At 37.4% G+C, this 13,709-nt stretch overlaps 1 protein-coding gene across 6 annotated transcripts in view; it reads left to right on the top strand.

The window, feature by feature from the left end:
- The window catches only part of LOC106041898 (uncharacterized), a 105,742-nt gene that overhangs the window by 53,340 nt on the left and 38,693 nt on the right, over positions 1–13,709 (top strand). For all 6 annotated transcript variants that reach the window (XM_066995940.1, XM_066995941.1, XM_066995937.1 and 3 more), the window contains one exon: positions 3,323–3,524. The gene's annotated coding sequence lies outside the window, so the exon portion shown is untranslated. The remainder of the gene's footprint in view (positions 1–3,322; positions 3,525–13,709) is intronic.

Genomic DNA, 13,709 nt, shown 5'->3' with positions numbered 1-13,709 from the left:
CGAAGAGGGTTCAGAAATGTGCAAGAGATGAAAATTCCCTGCAATATATTTTATACAGTAAAAACATACAGGTTTTGTTGTTGTTGTTTGTTTGTTTGTTTGTTTGTTTTCTCATGGATGTTGCAATGTTGTCAAACCCAGTAAGTCAAATATCATTTTTCTACTGGGGAAGAATACAAACAAAATTGCTCACATAGTAATAATGACTGACATTCTTTATGTTGTATGCTGAAAGGACACCATTAGGAGGGGCTAAGATGTGATGACCCATACAGATCTTTATAGAGGACCAAAAAGGAATTCCTGGGAGATGTGTATCAGCCCTTGAAATATGTCCTGCATATGACCCTGAGTCCATCTGTGGTTGTGAATAGGTTGGTAAGGCCTTAGTCTTCCACCCAGTAGCTAGGCCTTCACACCAGAAACATTAAAATCTTTGAGCTTGATATTGGCATTTGGCATCTATAGCGTCAGCTGAATTCACATTCTCATTGGTTTTATAATTCTATATTATTTTCTAATGGCTGTCTGCATTCACAGTGGGTGAAGAATGGGCAAGGACCCTTTGCTGGCTCTAATGGAAGCTATTGCTCTTGGTGGCAGGCATAAAATGGGCAAATCTGTCTGTTTGAGTTGTGGATAAGTAAGTCCGATCAGCTGCTACTGGTGCTCTAGGCATTTCACCATTAAAAATGTTGTATGTCTCTTTATTTGTCCACTAAGTCAACTTAGTAATTCTAAAAGCAAAGCCAATTACTACGGAGTTTCACTTATTAAGCTTTTTCATTGGTGTGTTTTTCACTGACACTCTTTAGCTAAGGCAAAGGTTATTATTTTTAATAATTATCCCTAACTAATTTTGCATATGGGAAGTGTATAACAAAGAATATGTCCTTCAACATCTTTGCTGTAGAATTAAACAAGTTAAAAATAATTCTTGGAAGATAGTCTAATATTCCTTTGTCCTTGAAGTCTTAAAGTATTATCAAAAATAAAGTAAAACCAAAATCAATTTATAGATGAAAATCCTAGGAATCTGCCTGCCTGGTCCCTACTACTTAACAAGATCTTAATTTTCAAAGATTAAAGCTGTGATACTGAGACAGCAGCCTCTCTTGGAAACCAGTGCTTTTTGTTTGGAAGATACTAGGCTTATCTCTGGATATGTGGTTTTAAATCCCAGCACTGTTCAATGCCTCCAACTCTGCTGCTAACTCAGTAAGCAGAGGAAAGAGTTTGCAGGGCCAAAGGAGATATAGGAGATATGTGTACACTCTGAAGTTGGAAGGCACCTTACCATTTGACAAATGGGCATAAGAGTGGTAAAAGAGAAAAGTTAAGGACAAATCAGCATCAGAAGTGTACTCTTCCTTATGATTTGCAGCTTTCTAGAGTTTTGGTTTCTAAGCCAAAAAATCAGGTTATTAATTATTAGAAAGTGAAACAAACAAATGCAGTATGGGATCTAAGTCTTAGCTAAGGCTCAGCTGTGGGCAGGAAATCATTACTTCCTGAGGAGATTTTGTCCAGTGAAATTGAGGTTCTATGGGAGCAACTCCAGAAGTGCCACGCTGGATATTGACAACTTAGAAAACATAGCAATTCTGACACCTGAGGGGGAATAGTTCAGATGCTTGTTTTAATAAAATATAAATAATGTGAAAATCTTAATAAAATCAAGCTGCGATACTAATTCCATTGCTTAAGTGTAGCATTTTTAGGATTCATATGAAAGGAAGAGGAAAAAGTATTGTTTCTCCTGTCTCCCTTCACTATACCTGTTCTTGGGTATCTTGCTAGATATCGTTCAGTAAAGGAGTCAGACTAGGCCCTCCAGGCAATTTGTGACAGCAGAAAACAGGGTTAACTTCCAGAAGATTTTTGTCTGTGTACTGCAAGGTCCTGGGCTATACCTGCACTACAAGTACAAGTGGGATTGAAGTGCTGGAGGCACCACAGTGAAGTCTGTGCTGCTATGTCCTCATTGTTAGTATTGTTTCTACTAACTGCAACTAACTGTGAGAATAAACAGTGGAGTTTGCTCTCCTTTCAGCAATCGGATCTTTGGGTATGCACTTTTAGATTTCTAAAATCTAGATATCAGCAGTAAAGGAAAGCAAAGCAAAACAAACAAACAAACAAAAACAAACAAACAAAACAAAACAAAAACAAGTTTCCTTCTTTCTCATGCAGCTTGGGGAAAGACCTGAATTCACACTGTTTGCCTGCAGTTTTGCCAAACCAGCATTATGTGCTGGCATTTGCAAGAGCTTCAGGCATCTGTAGTTGGTTCCAGCATTTTCAAATGGGCTTATGTAGGACAGCTAAATAAGATTCAGGTTTTTAAAAATGAGTTGTAACCCTTAATTTCCAGTGTGGTGCTCATTGCCACATCTTTAAACCAAACCTCTTGAAAACCTTTACTCTTGACAAGTATTTCAAGTAGGGGCAGAGCATTCTGAGGGCAGTTGCCTGTACTAAACTCAAAATTCAGGACAGTATGTCTCAAAAAGAAAGCAAGAGCAACACCTTCCAAGCAGTACCTTTCACATACAGTAGTAAGTGCTGGTTGTCCCAATTGCATGTGCTAACAGTTAAATTTTGATGCCTGGAATGGTGCATCGCTGTTTGCTGCGAAGCATTTGTTATTACTGAAGAACCCCTTCTGGCCCAGCCAATAACATTTTTGTGCCATATGAGTACCTCTACTTTCATATAAGTGCAGCACCCATTTAAAATTCTCTTCAAATCAATGGCTGTTAGAAAATACTAATTCTTCTCTCTAGGGTCATCAGTTTCTTTAACAGTTGGTATTTTTAATCTGGGCATTATATTCAGTAATGTAAACAGTCTTTGCCATATAGATTTTGTAATATAAGCCCTCTGTAATGTTTTTTATCTTGTTTGCTTCTGAATGCTCAAGCCCACGTTGTCCTATTTTGTGCCTCCCTCTTTCCTTGTGCCTTACCTGCTAGATTGCCTCAGGTAGGTGAGATTATGCCCCAGTTGCAGTTTAATTTTATAAAATACTGTTTTATATAATTATAAAATACACTGTTTACCCTAGGCACTTTAATGGTGCTTTTTTGTTGTTGTTGTTGCTCCAGATGGCTTTTTCTCTTCTACTCCTCTCTGATTAGCAACAGAAAATCTTCTTCTGTTCTTAATTGCTGTCTGCTTAGGTTTCAAAATGAAAAAATGGTATCCTGTGTAAGAATGCTTTATTTAAATCGATAAACATCAAAGTCGAAACATCCTTAACGTTATCCCTACACCAAATGCAATAAAAATCTCCTTCACCATGAACTTTGCTTCTACACAGAAAGAAAGAGCCCAATACCAAAAAGAGCTTACAAGAAGTATGTAAAGAACTCCCTCAGTTCATCACATTTCTTGCATCAGTTTATATACAATACTACTTCTGTTGACCAGAAATCGCTTCACAAGAAACTCTGCATCTAAGCAGAAGGAAAGAAAATGAGGGCTTTCGGTTTGACCAGTCTATAACCTACGGAGGGTGTATGGTAAGTATGTTATTGGAATTAAATATTTTAATATGATAGAATATAATTTGCAAATCATTTCTTCTGACCCACTAGAATCCTATTTTGCAGAATTTTTATTTTTGCCATTAAGGATACTTAAAGAAGTTTAACATGGAATGCTCTGTCAGTTTATATTAGACCTGCATTCAAAGTATTGTCATTCTGTTGATAGGTCTCGGAGCGTGATATATTTTCAGCTTGTTGAAAGTATTTATGGTAGGAACTAACACTACAGTGTTAAGGTAAAGAAATACGTCTGTCTTGAAGCATAGGTTGGAAGGAAAGAGATAGGGACAGGAACAGGTACTGGTAAATAGTTGAGTTTCGTGTGTTTGTCACCACTCAAATCACACCCAAATCCAAGTGCTTTATGATTTTAAATCAGAATTTTAAGAAGTCTGTATATGCTTTTAAAATTCCAGATTTCAGCTGAAACTCAAACTATTAAAACAGAATAAAAGAATCTGTATTGGAGAGATTGCCAGCCAGGCTGAAACAAAACCAGTACTGGAATTTTCACTTGAAAATCTGATCTTGCAAAACTGGTTTATGTATTTCCAGGCTATTAAAGTCTGGACAGCCTAAGATAAGCAACTGAACTCCACATATTTATTGCAGCTAAATCTTACTTGGAGAGCCTCACTCACACCACAGACAAGTTTCCCTTGTTAAGAGGCATGTACAGACTTGGGCTTTGCAGCGCTTGATCATGACTCCTGCCTGTCACATAATTCACAAAGATGCTTTTCCACAATGTTAACTGCCCAAAAGATATTCTCTTAAATAGTCATTTCCATTTTGATGGGGCAGTTCCTGACTTCTGCACAGGCTGATGGCTTGAACTGAGTGATTTATCCATGCATACAAATTCATAAATATGCATGAACGCTTGCAAGATTAGAGCCAAAAAATTAAGAGTATATTTGTATACTGTATTTTCTGAAACTTGTTTAAAATCACATTTTTAAGCTCTCGGACACAGTACCAATTTAGATTAAACTGCCAGAACTTCAAGTCAGGTTACTTTGAAAAGGCTGTTATTTTTTGTTTGTTTGTTTTGCGTATACAGTCAGTAATTGATGTTTTCTCCAACAAACAACAACAACAACAAAGACATTGCTGTTTGAAAGCACTTAGTTTGCTTTTAAATTGTTACTTTATTTTTCAGTTAAGAAAGTAACTATTTATCTTGTTTTTTTCAGATAAGAGGGTTTTCTTGTTCTTAACAGTATCTGAACATAAATTTAACAGCAGTAAGTTCATCTTTTTTCAGAAACCAAAAGTAAATTCAGCTTTAGTAGTTTCATAACTAGAAATCTAGAACTGGTTTGTTTTTCCTGAATTTGAATATCCTCCAAACTGTAAGGGGAACGGTTCTACTAACAGTACAGACATATCTATCTGGGGAGGACAATAGGAAGCTACAGGCTTAAAATCACATCAGGGTTTGAGTGGAGGTTGTGAGGAAATGACTATTATTTTTTTTCTCATCAATGACTAACATACCCAAGAAGTCTGCATAGTTACTCTTTACCATTTTTAGTAAAAGAGGCTGAAAGGGAACACTGTGATGATCTTTTCTGATCTGCCGTTTCATTAAAAGAGGGAGAACTGCTTTGTGGATCTCATATTTTGGGAGACAGAAGTTCTTCTGGAATGAGATGCAATGCAGTGTGCTGGCTGCTTTCCTACATAATTGTCAGGAGAAGCAGAAGGAGAATTGTTTTGATCTTTATTGTAAGCTTTTGTGAGTTCATTAGGCCTAGAAACCCTCAACTCCACAGAGATAAGTACAGCAATAATTTAATAAGGCAGATGAGTGTGTGCATGTATGGTGTTTTTGTCCATGCTGGCAATATATTGCTCACCTTTTTTCTCAAAAGCATCAGTAGTCAGGATGGCACTTCTGCATTTGTGTAACTATAAGCAAACACTTAATTGTCACAGCTGTTTGTGGCAAATACCAGTATAAAGCATATTTTCCGGGTATTACATAGTTAAGATGGAGCTTCTTTTATTGCTTTCTGAATTTGGTCAAGGTTGTTTTTCCTTCATCTCCTGCCATTACCATGTGTTGAAGTTCTTGGAGAAGGTAGCAGTGTGGAAGCATGGCTAGCAAATCTGAGCAGAATTGATTTCATTTGTAAACTTTTCCAATGTGCCTTAGTCACTCAGTACTGAAACTTCAGCATTTTACAATTATGGAACATATTTGCCTGTCTCTTTGGGTTCCAGATGGGAACATTAAGAATATCTTTTGAATGAACACAACGGCTTGGAAGTGTCCCAGTTTTAGGGAGATGAGTGCTTCTGCAGGTATGCTAGTATTTTTGTCTGCCAGCATTTATAGGAGCAAATCAAACAGATTCAAACCTGATTCTTCACTTTCTTTGAAATCAGAAGTCATTCCCCTGAAATGAATGAAGAGCTGCAGAAACACAGAACAACTTGTTCTGGTGCTAAGGCTTTGGTGAGTGCTGCTTCATATAGAAATCCTGTGAAACCTCACCTGACAGGGCAGAGGCCCGTGCTGAGCAACTGTATGTCGTTTGTCAGGTATAGCACTTAAGGGATAAACTTGGTGTAACCCATGTTCTGGGTGTAAATTTATGTCTCACCACAGTACTTTGCAGTCTAGCTCAGTGCTCTTGCTTTTGGTTGGCAACTGCAGTGGTGTGCAAATGATTCCTTCCCCATTCTTACTGTTTAGCTGTTACTTAAGTTGTGTGTTTTTTCTTTTTTTTTTTTTCTTTCTTTTTTTCAGGAGTTCTGATTGCTCTGCTAAAGTGGCTATCTTGAAAAATTACAGAATTTGCCTTGTTTACATGGGGAAGCAGATCACAGTGGGTTTGGTGTGGCTTTTGTTCGCTTGCATAACCTCCAAAAATATTAAAACTGAAAAGAAGATGACAAATGATAGTCAAGTTCTTTTGACATAGGCAAGAATCTGCCTTTAAAGGAAACCAGCCAGAAAGCCCTAAGTTGTTATACTTTGAAAAATAAAAAATAAAAAATCATTGTGGAACTCACTTATAGTGAAGATCAGCTTTAACATACAGGGAGTTGTGAAGTGCAACTGCACTTATCTAAGCCTTGAAGGTATCTCTGGTTCAGACAAAAATACCGATTTTATTCACATAATTTAAGTAGGAATAATGTGATCTTGTTTGTAATTTTTCTTGAGGGTTTGCCTTTGAATCATTAGAAAGTTCCAGACAGGTACACCTCTCCAACCCGCCAGAGAACTGCAATTGTGTAGGAGTTACTGTGAGGCTACTGTGAAAGCAGTGGGCTTGCAGTTAGCGTTACTGGAAGGTGTGATCATTAGTTTCCTTTGGTTTACAACCAGGAATCAAGCATGAGGATTTGAGTCTGTGGTTTGAGGAGCTGGTAGTTGGACACAAATTTGGTTTGTATTCAGTTTGATCATCTCAACTTGCAAGAAACTCCATAGACAGGAAGCCACCAAATACTCTTTTTTAGCACCTGTTTTGTTTAGCAGAATTGCACTTGTAAGATCTCAGTGCTTGTTTCATACCCTGTCCATCTTTTCTTGCTGTCCTAAGTGATCAAGAGACCAGCTGGGGAGTCTTGTTTACAAAAAAACATGGGGAAAACTTGCAAAGGTTAACTAAGGCATTTTTAAATGATTGATATTTATGAACAGTAGAAGATAATGGGTGAGGACAGTTTTGAGTCTGTGTTCAATTGCCATACAAAAGAAGTCGTTAATGAGCAGCAAAGCTAATGAGTCCTGATTTCATAAAGATTTGTGTCCAATGTTATAGACATACACATGCAGTGGTCCCTCACAGATCCCTCCCACCACATTTTTCCTTTTTCATTTTACCCATATTGTTCCAGCACTGCATTGTTGAACATATTGTTGAACTTAGTGATATGGTTTAGTGGAGGACTTGTTAGTGTTAGGTCAGAGGTTGGACTAGGGGATCTTGGAGGTCTCTTCCAACCTAGACGATTCTGTGAAAACCCACAGCTTATTCTCAAAATTCTGCATGGCCATTCTGCCCTCTCACCTGCTTTTTCTCATACCAATATCCTACCACTTTGCTCCTTTTCAACATCTGTTGATCTGTTTTGCACTACCATCTAAGTGAGAGATGGCATATGCTATAGCTTATCTGGAAACTATCACTTGCCAACTGGCCTATCGGTCATTGTCATGCAGGATAAAAGTACCCAGCTTTGTTTTTCTTGGGGAATTAATAGGGTCTCTGCTGCATCAGCTGTTAATACAGGATGGTAGTATGATGCACAAGTGTTGTTTTTTTCTGGAAATGGGTCAAGAAAATAATGCATGGTTGGAAGTGTCCTGTTCAGGTTAAAAAATATTTATGTGTGCTCGAACTCAAACATGTACTTGAGCTCTCTTAGGGAAGAACTGATGGCTAAGCCCTGTCAAAGAATCTCAGGCCCTTTACTAGAACACAAGAGAACTTAGGGATTTGTTGGAAGAGACTTGCCCCCAGGACCATTTCTGAGCCGTAAGTGAATCCTGCATGGATGCCTTTTTCTTACCATTTGCAACAACAAAATATAGGGAATTCTGATTTCATCTCCACTGGCTTGTTGTAAATTAAGTCTTTCTCTTACAGGGAATCCATATGGTAAGCTCACACTTTGTGAAATAAACTCTGAGTTGTTGGGAAATATGACATGATAGGTAGTTCTTGCTCCCTTAGTGAGTATTCAGACACGGTCTTCAAGGCTGAAGCAAAGGCATATGAGCAAACTGGGTTACCTCTTAGCCAGTGCATCGTAGTTTTGCAAGAGTTAATGCTTTCACTAGCATCGTGATAGATATGGGTTAAGAAGTTTGCTGATGAACATGGGAAATCTTGCAATAAATGAAGTTATTTAGTCCAACGGAGATTAAATACTTTGCATTCTTTGCTTTAAATGAAGCAAAATCAGTGTGAAAAATCTCATTTTGAATGATGAATCCCGTAGTGCTTAATAACCACTTAAGTTTATCCAAAAATATATATATATTTTTTTCCTCCTAAAGGATTAGATTCTTGAGATACTGATCAGCAAGTGCAAGCATATTACATCGTTGTCTTTTGGGAATAACTATTCCATTTTTTTTGCTGCTCCATTCTGTAAAATGCTCTGTGAGAATGAAGCGGTTCCCTGAATTAAATCTTATTTTCTCTGACCTTTTTCCTGCTAAAGCACCCTATAAACTACAGAATAGATTTAAACAGAACAGAAGAAACAGAAAGCTCCACTTTTTTAACTCATATAAAATAAAATCCATGACTTGCTGTTTACATGGCAGTCAGAAATCTCATTTCTGATTATCAGCCAGTTTATAAGTGAACTGACATTTCTGTGGTGCAAATAACATTAAAAAAAATGCTATTAGGATTTTCCCTTGGCACCCATGAGATAAGCAGTTAGCTGTGTGTTGACAAACATATAGTGTGCACAGTTGCAAAGCTGTTTATTAATTGCATCACTGCATTGGTCTGTAGTAGTTTAAGGCTATCCTGTGTGTGTTGTTTTGCTACATTTGTTAATGAAGAGGCATCAGTGGGCTTCTTCGTTTGTTTGCTTCTCGTTTCTCGTGGTATCGTCTGAGCCTTCTGCATCTTGGAGTGTTTATTGCATGGAATCTGGCACTAATTTTTGGAGGCACTGTGTGTTAGGAATCCATATGCATGGCAGATGGCTCTCAGACAGGAGGGAGCTTTATATTTCAATGCATTGAAAGAGATGCTTGGCTATAGACTTCCTAGTAGTCTGGCGTTTCCACAGCAATAAAAGGAAACAGAAAACCGTGCTGGCATGAAGCACAGGTTACATGCCATTTCTGTTGGGTTTCTATATGGAATAATGAAATAGTCTATCAGAGAAGGGAGTGAGTGAGACTTCAGTCTGGCAGCTTCTTATTCACAGATAGTTTGCTCTCCTTATTGATGTTTTGATAACTGTTGGAATGGTTCACCATAAGGGGGATGTTTTTTCCTCTGTCTTACAGTCTTAAGATTAAGCTGTGCTCCAGCTCAGACAAGCCTGCTGTGTGGGTACCTGTCATGCATGTAATAGGCAGCTCTGTTCAGCTGCTAAAATGGCATGGTCAAGATTCAGCTCTTAATGAATTAATCATTGTTTACTGCAATGAATAGTCATTTCAATCAGCCATAAATTCAAGGAGATGCGGACGTATGCTGCAAGATGCAAACCTGTATATATACTCTATAATGATGTTCATATACTGTGGTTTGTATTTACATGTTGACACCGATGTGGTCTGCATCACAGGAGTCATCAGGAGTCTGCAGCCTGCTTTAAACTAGCCATAAACCTCAGTCCTGGAAATATTTTAAATATATTAAGAAAGTTAATGGCTATGCTGCGTGAGCCTGTCATTGTTTGAAGGGAAGTCCAGAATCTTACTCAGAGGTCACTGAAGTGAATGGGAAGCCCAAGACCTTCATCGGCAGTGACTTTTGTTGTTCTATCTGCAGTGATAGCTAGTGATAGATACTTGTGGTGTTGTGAAATTTGTTTGAAGCTTCAAAATGTTTTCCTAATGATAGAGTATCCACATCATGGAAATCACCCATTGTGTTTGGCAGTTGGAAGAGAGAAAAAGAGACAGCTAACTGGGCTTGTAATGTTACCTATTCTCCCTCCCCTCCTCTTTTGATGAATGTAGGGTAGGGTACAGCAGCAGCAAGGGTCAAGTTCATGCTGTCACATTGCAAGGCGCCAGGTTTCAGAGGTGTAAATCTGCCAAGTTTTATAAGTATCAGCTTGAACTTTAAAGTGCCTTCAGGCATGAGGAACTTAATATTATGATCTGTCTTAAAAAAAATGCAAATAAAGAACTGCATGTTCTTTTTTGGTGGTGAGCATCTCCAGACACAATTTTGTTTAGGATGTAGTTACTAAACTAATCCCCCTGCTGATACCAGGGATGTTAATGATGCCAAGAATGTTGTCTCTAGACAAAATCTGCATCAAGGTTTTTTGGCTGAACGTAGCTGTGATGCCATCTGCATAGAAGTGTCACACTAGGGTTGCTTTATTTTAAATTACCTCTTGTTAATGTGTCCTTGTAAACTGAACACATCAAGCAGGTACAAAACAGGTGTTGTCTCTTCCCCCGTAGTATCTTTATCATCTTTTGCTAGCAATGGATTTCATGGTAATACTGGGGGGTAGCTGTATTAGAAATCAAACTTTCAATGTTTTATCCAGCAGCAGAGTAAAATTTGATCAACGTGTGCTAGACTTCAAAATATTTAGTCTGTTTATTATACCAGTTGGTTGGAGCTGTAGTTTTAGAATGAAGAGCTATCTAAAACATACTGAAAGGAAATGGAATGTGGTCCAGAATGGTAGTTCCTTCATACATCTATCCATTGGGTGTCACTCTTCCCTCTGTTTGATTTATAACTTGTAGAAGACCTCATTAGAAAAACTGTCAGATTTCACCTTGCTCAGCTCTTAAAAAGGAAATATTTTTTCTTGGGTGCATGCTGTTGAGTAATGTTGATTTGAATATCTAGTACTGGGAACAGTAAAATAAATCAGAATCATAGTGAAAGTAGAAAAAATCATGACCAACTATTGATAGCTACCAATCAGTTCTATTAATCTTTCCAAGGACAGAACCCCTCATGTCAGTTGTTAATGAATTTTGCGTCAGAAAATAAGACTAGATGTGCTAGTTTGGGAAGGGATGATATTCCATAGCTGTGCAGTTAGATCCGAATAGTCAGACAAGAGCTTTCAGCAGCTCTCTCATTTGATTCCCATGAAAATATGGATCCTTTAATGTTTACGTATTAAAGTCACAATTCTTTGTTTAAAAGCCCAGGCTGCCTGAAGTCGAAAACAAAGAGCTTAAAACACTGGTTTCACTGCACAGTTTGGGATATATTGAGACACTCCACAATCAACTTTAAACTAGTAGCAACTTAACTCTTTGTTTTCTTTTGTGTAAGAAAATACAGATTTTTGAAAATATAAGAAGAGACTTCACATTTTTTAATGCAATGAAAGCTTACTTGAAGTTTGGAGAAATAGCCAGATGAGCATACCATTTTGAGAATCCTTGGTGAGGAAGAAAAAAAAAAAGCTATACTTTAATCCCCACTTTCTACATTGTTGGCACAAAAATATCACTTACAAAGATCAGATAGCAGTGCTATTAAGATGTACGTTTTCAGAATGTTTAGCATTCAGTGTGTTGCTAGAGTTATAGTCAGATAACAGTTCTTCTTTTAAAAGTTCTTTTGTTGTTGTCAGTGGTGGTGTCTTTAATCAAAAAGAGCTGGCGTTTATCCAAACCTCACAGCAAGAATGTTTCTGTACTAGATGAAGAGGGGAGAAAGGCTCTTCATCTACGTGTGTTTTTTTGTTTTGTTTTGTTTCTGTATGTTTGGAAATATTATTGAAATAAGACAGTTAATGTCATTGTCTGAATGTAGGCTGTCTGTGAATGCGGTAGCTCTGAATCAGAGCTAGGTCTTGGGGACAAAAAAAACTGTGCCAAGGCTATAGAGAAAATCTAATCTTTAATTTTTTATGCTCCATGCCAGGCATATGAAGATAAATATATACAAAAATATGGAAATTACTGTTATTTTACAAAAAGAGTTGTTGAGTGACTTTTCCCTGCAGGAAAAAAAAAAAAAGAAAAAAGAAAAAGAATGTCAGATATTAGACCTAGACAATATGCCATTTGGGTCATCTCATATGATTGTTCCAGCAGTCTTGCCTTGTTCTCAAGATACACGTATTGTAAATGATGTTGCAACCTCTTTGCTAGAGAAAATACTAGGCCTAGACTATACTGAATATGATTAAAGAAGATAGGTGAAGTTACAGTCCTGAAAGATGAAAACTCATGCAAGTCTTAAGTTCAAAGAAGCTAATAAGGCCCTTCCAAGGCCTGTGTGAATGATATAGATGCTATCATAAGAACACCTGAAGGGAAAGGTAAATAGTTATCTTCATTAGGAAATGTTAGTCCAAAAATGTGAGAGAATTTATCTATGATCATTTCTTCACTGGTAAATCCCAGTGATGTTCCTTGTATGTGTGCTGGTGTATGTGGATACATGTTTAAAAAAGAAAACCCCCACAAAAAAACCTTCTGCTGTAGTACTGTGCTGCTTGATAAATCTGACTCTTGTCATTCCTCGTAGCAATGCATAGATCCACCCAATCATGAAACCTCACTAAATAATACGTGACCAGTTTCAGCAAATCTTAATGTAAGTTTCTAAACATTCCACAAAAACATTCATGATGTTCTGAATGTTCAGGCTGCTCCATGGAAAATACAATTCTAAAGCTTTTGGCAAATTTCAAGCTATTTTTATTTTTGTTACATATATTATAAAGCTGTAATTTAGGAATTCACTCTGGATTAGATTTACATAAATATATTCAGTGAGAAATCATTCTGGAAATTACTGGTGAACAGGATTTCGAACAATTCCTGGTTTTGATAGACTTGGAAGCGTAACAGGAGTAACCTTTCTGGTTTCCTAAATTCCATTGTACTTCAAAAGAGCTTTTTGCCATTTTGGTTTGGCTTTTTTTGCTGACATGGGTTCCAGCTGTTAATTGATTTGAACTCTGTGTTCATCCTCAGGATTGATTCTGTTGTAGAGAGCTTGGAGAATTTATGTGCAAATTGATCTCCTCTTATCCTTTCAATTCAATAACACTAATATTACATTTAGTATTTATATAGCAGTCTCACAAAGGTCTCTCTGAGTTTGGCAGAAGTCTCTCCATTTATAGGCAGGTAAGTGAGGTACGCAAATTTAATGACCTGTCCAAAGTCGCCTAGCCTATAGTGAAGACAGCGTTTCCTGACACCCTGCCCCTATTGCAGCAGCCACAAAACTAAACATGTTGAATGGAGTCTTTATATATATGAAAAGATTATCTGTAACCTGTATTATTTCCAGAACTATGAAGTACAAGATATTGTATGAATGAATGCTTGACTATTTAGGCACAGCTCTGTTGTCATTATAGTGGCAGCTATTGAATGTTTTCAAATGGGAGGAGCAAGTGGATGAAAAACACATTTAGAAAAGTGTCTTCTGTGCAACTTCAGTACTGTACCGTGAATACCAGTATCATTTTTCGTGTGTACACTAATTTGCATAC

The sequence above is a fragment of the Anser cygnoides genome, chromosome 4 (assembly GCF_040182565.1).
Source record: "Anser cygnoides isolate HZ-2024a breed goose chromosome 4, Taihu_goose_T2T_genome, whole genome shotgun sequence".
In the NCBI taxonomy this organism is placed as follows: domain Eukaryota; kingdom Metazoa; phylum Chordata; class Aves; order Anseriformes; family Anatidae; genus Anser; species Anser cygnoides.
Note: the sequence above shows the minus strand (reverse complement) of the source record. Positions and strands in the feature narration are given on the sequence as shown.